The 11,652-nt window shown below is 45.5% G+C and overlaps 1 pseudogene; it reads left to right on the top strand.

Annotated features, from left to right (window-relative positions):
- Positions 1 to 590: 590 nt before the first annotated feature.
- LOC123159925 (uncharacterized) lies at positions 591 to 9,894 on the top strand (annotated as a pseudogene).
- Positions 9,895 to 11,652: the final 1,758 nt, after the last annotated feature.

An 11,652-nucleotide genomic window follows, 5' to 3' on the forward strand; every position in this document is an offset into this window, starting at 1 on the left:
CCGTACGTTGTTTGTTATACATAGTGCCATGGTTTTGATATCCGTCCCCGTCGGCCCTCGTCCTTGTTATGATTCGGATGTGGTATATTCTCTTTTAAAACTAGTTGTTGCATTTCGTGTTTATGACAAATTATGCCCATCAAGTTGACATAGATATTTTTGTCTAGGAGGTTTGTGAACCGGAAATTCCAACCGACCCTATTGTCGAGAGGTTAAATTTAGTTGAAAGAGAAAACGAGTATTTGAAAGAAAAATTGAAAAGAATTGAGGGGGAGAAGATGGAATTGGAGTTGCATGTTGCCGATGTCGTCGATGATCACAAGATCAAGATGGAGAAAATGCGCTTGAAGATTAGAAAGATTAGAAAATATGCCATTGATAGTGAGGCTTGGTATCATTATGCTGTTGGATCAATTGTTACCTTAGTTGCGATCTTGATCGCATTTGTTGTTGCATTTAAATTCTTTAGTTAGAGAGTTATTTGTTTGTTGCATTTAAGTCTTGTATGAACTTTATGTATGAACTTTATGTATGAACTTGTATTAATTTGGTCTATTCGGTGTTGTGTAATGAAGATGAGCCGACAATGGATGTACGATGACCGATGCTCTCCCGAGTTCATTAATGGCGTGCAAACTTTTCTGCTTGCGGCTGAGGCAAACAAGCGGGCGGATGGTTTTATGCCTTGTCCATGTTTAGTCTGTAAGAATGATCACAATTACTCTACGTCAAGAACCATTCACGTCCACCTGTTTAAGTCCGGTTTCATGCCCCACTATAATGTTTGGACCAAGCACGGAGAAAGAGGGGTTATGATGGAAGACAATGAAGAAGAAGAGGACGACGACAGCTATCCTGGCCATGGGTTCCCTGAATACGATGATACAACAATGGGGGAAGAAGCTGAGCTGGCAATGCGGGAAGAAGCTGAAGAAGAGGCATCAGATGAGCCCGCTGATGATCTAGGTCGGGCCATTGCCGATGCAAAGAGAAACTGCGCAAGTGATTTGGAGAAGAAGAAGTTGCAGCGCATGTTAGAGGATCACAAGAAATTTTTGTACCCGAATTGCGAAGCTGACAAGAAAAAGTTGGGCACCACACTGGAATTGCTGCAATGGAAGGCAGAGAATGGTGTATCTGACAAGGGATTTGGAAAGTTGCTGGTAATGATAAAGAATATGCTTCCAAAGGACAACGAATTGCCCGAGAGTACGTACGAAGCAAAGAAGGTTGTCTGCCCTCTAGGGTTAGAGGTGCAGAAGATACATGCATGCCCTAATGACTGCATCCTCTACCGCGGTGAGTACGAGGATTTGAACGCTTGCCCGGTATGCGGTGCATTGCGCTATAAGATCAGGCGCGATGACCCTGGTGATGTCGAGGGCGAGCGCCCCAGGAAGAAGATTCCTGCCAAGGTGATGTGGTATGCTCCTATAATACCACGGTTGAAACGTTTGTTCCAAAACAAAGAGCATGCCAAGGCGATGCGATGGCACAGAGAAGACCGTAAGAAAGACGGAAAGTTGAGAGTACCCGCTGACGGGTCGCAGTGGAGAAAAATTGAGAGAAAGTACGGGAAGGAGTTTGCAGATGACGCAAGGAACGTATGGTTTGGTCTAAGCGCAGATGGCATTAATCCTTTTGGGGAGCAGAGCAGCAACCATAGCACCTGGCCTGTGACTCTATGTTTGTATAACCTTCCTCCTTGGTTGTGCATGAAGCGGAAGTTCATTATGATGCCAGTGCTCATCCAAGGCCCTAAGCAACCCGGCAACGACATTGATGTGTACCTAAGGCCATTAGTTGAAGAACTCTTACAGCTGTGGAATGGAACAGGTGTACGTGCGTGGGATGAGCACATGGGGGAAGAATTTGACCTAAAGGCGTTGCTGTTCGTGACCATCAATGATTGGCCTGCTCTCAGTAACCTTTCAGGACAGACAAACAAGGGATACCGCGGATGCACGCACTGTTTGGATGATACCGACAGTATATATTTGGAGAATTGTAGGAAGAATGTGTACCTGGGACATCGTCGATTTCTTCCGAGCAGGCATCCCGTAAGAAAGAAAGGCAAGCATTTCAAAGGTGAGGCGGATCACCGGACGAAGCCTCGGCACCGTACTGGTGCTGATGTACATGATATGGTCAAGGATTTGAAGGTAATCTTTGGAAAGGGTCCTGGCGGACAACCTGTTCCGAAAGGACGCTGACGGACGCGCACCCATGTGGAAGAAGAAATCTATATTCTGGGACCTGCCCTATTGGAAAGACCTAGAGGTCCGCTCCGCAATCGACGTGATGCACGTGACGAAGAATCTTTGCGTGACCCTGCTTGGCTTCTTGGGCGTGTATGGGAAGACAAAAGATACACCTGAGGCACGGGAGGACCAGCAACGTATGCATGGAAAAGACGGCATACATCAGGGGCATGCCAGCTACGCTCTTACCAAAGAAGAGAAGGAAATCTTCTTTGAATGCCTGCTCAGTATTAAGGTACCGTCTGGCTTCTCGTCGAATATAAAGGGAATAATAAACATGGCAGAGAAAAAGTTCCAGAACCTAAAGTCTCATGACTGCCACGTGATTATGACGCAACTGCTTCCGGTTGCATTGAGGGGGCTTCTACCGGATAACGTTCGATTAGCCATTGTGAAGCTATGTGCATTCCTCAATGCAATCTCTCAGAAGGTAATCGATCCAGAAATCATACCAAGGTTAGAGAATGATTTGGTGCAATGTCTTGTCAGTTTCGAGTTGGTGTTCCCACCATCCTTCTTCAACATCATGACGCACGTCCTAGTTCACCTATGCGAAGAGATTAGCGTTTTGGGTCCTGTATTTCTACACAATATGTTCCCCTTTGAGAGGTTCATGGGAGTCTTAAAGAAATATGTTCATAACCGTGCTAGGCCAGAAGGAAGCATCTCCAAGGGCCATGAAAATGAGGAGGTCATTGAGTTTTGTATTGACTTTATTCCTGACCTTAAGCCGATTGGTGTTCCTGAATCGCGGCATAAGGGCAGACTGGATGGAAAAGGCACGCTAGGAGGGAATCAAAAAATATGTATGGACGGACATTCTCTCACTGAAGCACACTACACAGTTATACAGAATTCCGCCTTGGTGGCTCCGTATATGGACGAACACAAGAATTTTCTACGCTCCAAACACCCGGAGCGGTCTGATGACTGGATTACACGTGAACAAACCAGGAGTTTCGCCGGCTGGTTGCAGACACGTACCATGCATGACGCCTCTATTGAAGATGACCTGTACTCGCTGTCCCAGTTACCATCTTCGAATATAATGACTTTCAAAGGGTACGAGATAAATGGTAATACATTTTACACGATCGCCCAAGATAAGAAGAGCACCAACCAAAACAGTGGTGTCCGCTTTGATGCAACAACCAAGACGGGAAAGGAAACATATTATGGTTACATAGAGGAGATATGGGAACTTGACTATGGACGTGATTTGAAGGTCCCTTTGTTTCGGTGCAAATGGGTCAATATGACACGATATGGGGTAACGGAAGACCCGCAGTATGGAATGACAACAGTGGATCTCAACAATCTTGCGTATGCAGACGAACCATTCGTCCTAGCTAATGATGTGGCACAGGTTTTCTATGTGAAGGATATGTCTACCAAGCCGAGAAAAAGAAAAGATAAGGAAGCGAATGCATCATACGATGAGCCAAAGCGCCACATAGTTCTTTCTGGGAAGAGAAACATCGTGGGAGTGGATGACAAGACAGACATGTCAGAAGATTATGAAAAGTTTGATGAAATTGCTCCATTCACAGTGAATATTGACCCGAGCATCCAGTTAAATGATGAAGATTTTCCATGGCTACGGCGCAAAGGGACATACGCGAAGAAAAAGTTTCACACCCAAAGATCTGGGATGTGATCGGCTTCACTATCATCACTTTCTTCTGTGTTTCACACCCAGGAGGGAATCTCTGTAATAGTTAGGGTAGTTATGTGTTTTGGCATTTGAAACGCGAAGAAATTTTATGTGCAAACAAATTCTTTCATGCATTTACTGATTTTTTCAGCTAAATGACCCTGAAATTGAAAAGCATTTCAAATGAACTCAGAAAAGGTTGAAAGTTGGCATGGTATCATAATTTCACCCACATAGCATGTGCAAAAAAGTAGAGAGGGTTACCGCAAAAACTGGATGCACTTCGTGTATAAAATGGACAATCTCTTTCGAAGTATCAGGGTTTCGGACGAAAACTCATCCGTTACAAAGGGATTTCATTTTTTAAATAACCTAAGCATTACCAAATTGAATATAATGATAAAACACACTAATATTAAACATAAGAAAAAAGAATCACTGAAAATCTATTTTCAAAGTTAAGTTATTCACAAACTAGTGATTCACACAAATTTCAAATAATTCAAAATGTAAACTATTCAAATTTGTAAACTACCGGCACTAACAGAAAGTTTGTAATTTTTTGTACCTAAAGCAAAAATATTCCCAAAGAAACTCTAAATACAGCAAAAAACAACTCAAAAATAAATAAACCAAAAATAAATAAAGCAAAAAAATAAGAAAATAAAAAAGCCCACCTACTGGGCCAGAGCGGCCTGCATACGGCTAGAAACCCAACCTGTAGTTAGGCCAGGATGCAGGCCCGCAAGCCCAGTAGGGCCATAGGCAGAGTAGGAGAGGTAGGCCCAGAAGGCCTGCTATTGAGAGGAGCTCAATGCAGTGCCCGCGTCGGGGCTTATAAACTGGTCCTGGCGCTCCTCAACTAGCGAGGTGGGACTAAACTTCTGCGCCCCTCGCCTGGCAGCGCACACCCTTTAGTACCGGGTGGTGGCACCAACCGGTACTAAAGGGTGAGCCTTTAGTACCGATTGGTGCCACCACCCGGTACTAAAGGTGGGCGCTTCCTGCCGCTTGGCCTGGCCAAAATCGACCTTTAGTACCGGTTGGTGGCTCCAACCGGTACTAAAAGACCATCCTATATAAGAAACACTTACGAAAATTTCGTCAGTTTCCTCCCACTTCTCTCTGCTTCATCGCCGCCTCCCCGTCCCGCGCCATCGCCGCCGCCGTTGCGCCGTCCCCGTCGACTCCGCGCCTCCCCCGTCCTCGTCGCGCCGTCCGCGTCGCCGGCCCGTCCCCATCCCCACACCGGCCCGCGTCCCCGTCCCCGCACCGGCCCGCGTCGCCGTCGCGTCGCTGTCGCCTCGACCTCGCCCGCGCTGTGAGCCTCTGTCCCCCCTCTCCTCTCCCTCCAATCGAAGCCGCCGCGCGCGCCGTCGGCGCCGTCGCCTTGGCTCGCCGTCGCCGTCGTCTGCACACACAACACATACACACACATACACACACACACACCATACACACACACAATTTTTGTTCTGTTTTTAGTTTTTAGTTTTTCTGCTTTTAGTTTTTAGTTTTTCTGTTATTAGTTTTTAGTTTTTTCAGCTTTTTCTGTATTAATGTTATAGAAATGTTTGTTATATAGAAATGTTAGTTATATATAGAAATGCTAGTTTTTTCTGTATTAATGTTATAGAAATGTTTGTTATATAGAAATGTTAAAGAAAAATTAGTTATACAATTTTAATTATAGAAATGTTAGAAATGTTAGTTGTAGATATGGTCGATGTTTTTTTAGTTTATTATATTTTTAGTTATAAAATTTAGAATTTGCATATAAGAAATCACAATCCAATCATTTAAAAAATGTTACTTTACTTTTGCGGCTTCTAGTATTTGTTGTCGACGATGCCCGGCCCGCATCCTCGCCGTCGACCCGTTCGCGACGACGTCTTGCTTCAGAGGACCCATGTCCGGGATTGGGCTCCGCCGGGCTGGCACTGGGAGGTGCTACCTGGAGGGGCGCGACGCTTGGTGAGGAACCCGGCCTCGGGTCCCGTCGTCGACCCTGATCTCCTTTGGTGGCGTTCGCGTGGGCCACATTCGGTGCAGAGGGAGCCGGCCCCGCCGGAGGTGGTGCGTCGTCGTGTCAGGGAGGAGGACGAGCACGTCCATCGCTACATGGCTGCTATGGACGTCAGGTTCTCCAATACCTGGCAGGTTCTTTGGGCAGATGACCGGAGATATGATCATGTGATGGTTCCTTGTCTTTGGGTGTCCACCGCCCGCGCCCCAGGAACCGCGAGTGGCCTAGATTCTTCTATAGTATTCGATCTTTATTAGCTACCTAGCCAGTGATGTATTCGAGATTATATATTATTTGAGACGATGTATTCGAGATTATATATTATTCGAGACGATGTATTCGAGATTATATATTATTCGAGACGATGCATATTATGTACTATACGATTCAGTTTTTCCTTATTGATTGCATCCATGCATTGTAATTTGAATACTAAATTGTTTTATATTTCTTCTGTATTAGTTAAATAAAAACTATGGCGGACAATACCGGCAGAGAGGGAGAAGAGGCCCTGTTCGAGATCATACGCAGCCCTAGCAGGCCAGATGATCTGAATGAAGCAAATGACGGCTCCCAATATCTAAACAATACCGGGGAGGGTGATGATAAGATATTCGATCTCGACGACCGAGCTGATGAAGTCATGAACTATGATTATGATTATGATGACGCAGACAATGATTATGACGACGAATACAATGTTGATCTTGAAATAACAAAGACTACCGGCGAGGTATATTTATATAAGCAGGCATCTAGTGATCATCACTTGTTTTTTTATTTGAAGATATATTAACGAATCGATCTTTCTTCTTTCAGCCCTCCGGATCGAGCAAATCTGCTTCTACAGACAGCAGGACAAAGCGCGGCCCGAGCAAAAAGTTGAAGGAGGGTGTAAAGTACAACATCGATTCCATCAAAGCTAGTGGCGAACCCCTCACGCCTAAGAACATTGCGAGCAAGTTTGTTCGTCAGTGCGGAGTTCTTGTGAAGGACCAACTCCCGATCTCCATTCAAGAATGGAAAGAGCCAAAAACTAAACGCCCAGATGTTACTTGGGTCGACGACAGAGCAAAACAAAAGCTTTGGGAATCTCTGATGGAACATTTCACCCTACCAGATTATTTCACTGATGCAGATGTGCAGAAAGTCAAGGACGCTGCTCTTAAGAAGATGGCAATTGCATTCAACACCCACAAGAAAACTGTATGGGCCAACTACCTCGCTGCAGAAAGGAAGACTCCAGAATTCAAGGGAACACTGGAGAAGCAAAGAGAACACTGGCCCGCTTTCGTGAAATTCAAGGAATCAGAATTATCTAAGGAACGGTCGAGAAAAAACAAGGCCAATGCCGCAAAAAAGACGCAGTTCCATAGGCTGGGTCCAGGTGGCTACGCGGTGGCAATGCCTAAGTGGGATAAGTCTGAGCAAGAGATGGAGGATGCAGGGGTCACTCCGGTTACTAGGAGCTGGCCCCCCAGGTGCAGAACTTGGTTCTATGCGCATGGGGGGCGTTGGACCCGAAGACAGGCCTGGTTTCGAAGAAGGCAAGTCTAAAAGGAGCAGAACAAAAGTTACTTGACGCAATAGAAGATGCTCGAAAGGGGGTGTTCACGCCCAACAGAGAGAACGACGAGCTTACGCGCGCCCTGGGAAATCCTGAACACCCGGGAAGAACACGAGGCAAGGGCGTTATTCCCTGGTATGAGGGCTTTTCGGAATGGAACGACGACTACAGGACCCGTGCAAGAAAGAAGATGGAGGAGGAGAAGAAGAGGAAGCTGGAGGAGGAGCAGAGGAAGCAGGACGCGGAACGCCTTCAAGGCCTAGAAGCAAGGCACGCGGACTTGGCACTCAAATTCAGCAGCAGCAGCAGCAGATCGACTCACTTAGCCAGGAAAGGGGGTCTCAGCAGCGGCAGCAGCAAGCGGATGATCATCCAGCATTGGATTGCACCGTCCCATCCATGCCGAGAAGCAGCGTTGGTTCCGCCCCGGGCGACGCACTGCTGGATACATACCCTGTGGATGACATCATAGAGAACACTAACTGTGAGCTACACTTCAAAATGAAGAACATATCCATGAAGGTGGCGAACGCCGTTGCTTTTACAATTACCCTCGAAGCAACCTTCCATTGCGCCCCGATTCCAGCGGGCTATGCTCGTGTCTTGGTTGATGAGGTGGTGGGCCCATATTCGGGGCTAGAGCTTGACATTCCTGGAGGTGACGACGAGCAAACACTGGGAGAGGCCATACATCGTATCATCGTATGGAAAAAGGAGATCATCATCTTTCGAAGTCCACCGACACCGCGTCTGCCGACTCCTCCTCGAAGTCCGCCACCGTGTCAGCAGACTCCCGCTCCTCCAAGTCCACGAACGCGTGAGCAGACTCCTGCTTCAAGTCCGGCACAACGTCAGGCCACTCCTCCTGTTTCAACTCTGACACCGTGTCAGGCCACACCTCCTGCTTCAAGTCCGGCACAGCGTCACGCCACACCTCCTGCTTCAAGTCCGACACCGTGTCAGGCCACACCTCCTGCTTCAAGTCCGGCACAGCGTCAGGCCACTCCTCCTGCTCCAACTAAGCCACATCAGCCGTCTCCGCCGCCTAAGCAATCGCAGAAGAGACACGCCGCAGCTATGGTGCGTAGCGGTACGAGTCGAGGTAGTACAGAAAGTACAGGCGGAGACAAGCGATATAAATATGGTCCAAGCAGCCTCGCTCCTCTTCCTCAGAGGCCTTACGACATGACCGAGGAGCAAAACGATGCAATAGTGCCGGCCGAAGTGGACGCTCATTTTCGACCGAAACCGGTAACGCCGCCGAGGGAGAAAGTGCCTGAGGAAAAGATTGACCACTTCATTCGTATGGCTAGACCACCAGCTCCCAAGCCTGTTGACTCAGACTATGAGCGCCAAATCAGGAAGGCACATCGAGCACGACTACAGAAAGAAGCGAGCTCGAGCTCGAGCCAACAAGCAGCTGTTAAAAAATGCGGGAAAACCGTTCCCCAGCTGGGAGAACAAGCGGCGGAATCGACCCCCCCGCTTGTTGTGCCAACAACACATGAGAGTACGCGCGCCCAATATTATTGTGGGCAAACCGTTTACGTTCCCGAGCTGGGCGATGTGGTAATAACCGAGGAGCATATAATGCAGGCTGAAATGCTCAAGATCACTGTTGGACAACTCCTCGATATCGAGCCCATGCCTCCGTTTAGAGAGGAGGGAATAAAACGGAAATATGTCCGCGGCGAACCTTTGGTCGAGCCCGAGGAGGTCAAGAACCTCCCAACGAGAATGTATGAATTGCATGATTGGTACATGAAAATTACCAAGATTTCCAATCGAGAGTCCCTCATGGTGCAAGTCGAGGAAAATCATTACTTCCATAAGAAAGCTCTGGCCGTTGAGTATTCAGAACTATTTCAGTTATTCAATCAAGATGCACTCGACAAATCTATCGTCAGTTGCTATTGTATGTAAGTGATTTTTTTCTGTAATTTAAGTCTCAAGCTAGCTCTAGTGCTCATTGATTGATCATTAATTACATGTAATTATATATCCTCACTATATATTCTATTCTGTGGTATTATGCAGGATGAAGATGTATGAAATGAAAAAAGCTGGACGCTATGGCATTGGGTTCATTGACCCAAATACCGTTAATGAATACACATGGTAATTGGAATGGTGTAGACAAGATGTAGAGAAAAACATGGTAGAGTTCTTGAAGCGCCTCAATAGCAATGAAGATATACTACTTCCTTACAATTTCGAGTGAGTCACACTGTCTTGTACTACAAATTCTGTTTTTGCCTACTAGCTACATGTTAATAAGTGCATAGGTTTTAGGATTATAGTTGATTAGTGTTATGCACATGCCCGCTTAATTTATACATGCAAACATATGCACATGCAGCTTACACTGGATCTTGTTAGACATTAAAGTTGACGAAGGAAAAGTTGAAGTATTGGACTCACTACTTAAAAAAAATAGTGACTACAGCATCGTGAAGGGGATAGTCGACAGGTTATTTCAATCATTATTAACTATATCTCGGCCTATTTAGTTCATCATTTCCTGATATGAACTATTTTTAATAATTCCTTTATTAATTTTCTTTGTCGGCGGGTAGGGCTTGGGCAAAGTACATCAAGGTGACTCCAGGAAAATGGCGACAAAAGCTATGTTGGTATCGACCCAAGGTAAGTAATTAAGTAGTACTAGCTAGCTAGCTACCATCTCTTTAATTCTTGTTTCAATACCATTTAATTAATTAACATGCTTGATTAATTATTATCTGATTAAATTCTATTGTCGTAAAGGCCCTGAAGCAGGCGCCGGGGACTGAAGTGTGTGCATACTATGTTTGCGAGAACATTCGCATGATGGCGTCCGAAAGGAGCAGATCTGATAGACAAGACTGGGTACGTTTGCCAGAACACTATTCACAAATCTTACATGATTGTCGATATCTAGTCACACAACTAATACACATGCATATTGATCTCCTTCTTAACAGTTCAAAAAGGTGCGGGACAAGCTCCTATCAGAGGAGCGCATACGAGCACTTCAAGAGGAAATAGCGGGATTTTTGCTCGACCAGGTCATAGATCCCAAAGGAGAATACTATTACCCGCTACCGCCCCATGAACCACTTGTCATCATGCTTCGAAGGCACCAAGGCAACATGTAGGAGAAATTGTATATATATATACATGTGTATGTGTGAATAATTAATGGTGGTTGTGAGACATTCGATTATATATATATATGATCAGTTCTACGAGAAAATCTATTTATATATATGCATAACGTGTACAATATGTAGTATCGTAAAATACTAGCAAACAAAAAAGAATTAAATGAAAAACACAAAATTAATGGAAAAATTAAAATTAAAACCAAAACCCCCCCCCCCAAGCATTTAGTACCGGTTGGTGCTACCAACCGGTACTAATGGTCTACTAGCACCCGGGCCTGGCTCGTGCCACGTGGTGGCACTTTAGCGCCGGTTCGTGCCGAACCGGTACTAAAGGGGCGGCCTTTAGTCTCCACTCTGTAGTGCCGGTTGCAGAACCGACACTAAAGGCTCTTACGAACCGGTGATAAAAGCATGTTCTGCACTAATGTAAGAACACACAGTTATTTGCATCTGTCAATCGCATCACCTCTTGACTTACATCCTTAGAGGGCATGTCGCATTACTATGATTTACAACGCATACCTTTATACATTGTTGTTGCACCTAGTTAGCACAATTAGTTGGCATGATAGTAAAGCTCACAGTTCATTCGCTTGTTCGAAACAAAAAAAATCCTTCGTAAAGAAACTCAAACCATATGAATAAGGCCACATAAGGCAATGGATGCAACAATTTAGTTCGACCATACTTAATCTATCTTAATTAACAATGATAAAATATCCAATTGTTCTGATATTACAGATAGCCCATGCCCAGTCAAGGAATATCATGGCCATAATTATGGCACGGTGTAGCAATGTGTAAGACTACCATGCCCAATTCGCACACATCATGTCTCTTTCCACTCACTACAATGTCTCTAACTCTGGCTGGTGGTTTTCTTCATCAAAACGGAGAACTCAGGGCACTGCGTGCTTCCTGTTGTTTCATTTCCTTGGTTTTATTACTTCCACACAAGTACATGTACACTCGATCCATGTTCAATAACAGAGTTTGAT

Source organism: Triticum aestivum, chromosome 1D (genome assembly GCF_018294505.1).
Source record: "Triticum aestivum cultivar Chinese Spring chromosome 1D, IWGSC CS RefSeq v2.1, whole genome shotgun sequence".
NCBI classification, from domain to species: domain Eukaryota; kingdom Viridiplantae; phylum Streptophyta; class Magnoliopsida; order Poales; family Poaceae; genus Triticum; species Triticum aestivum.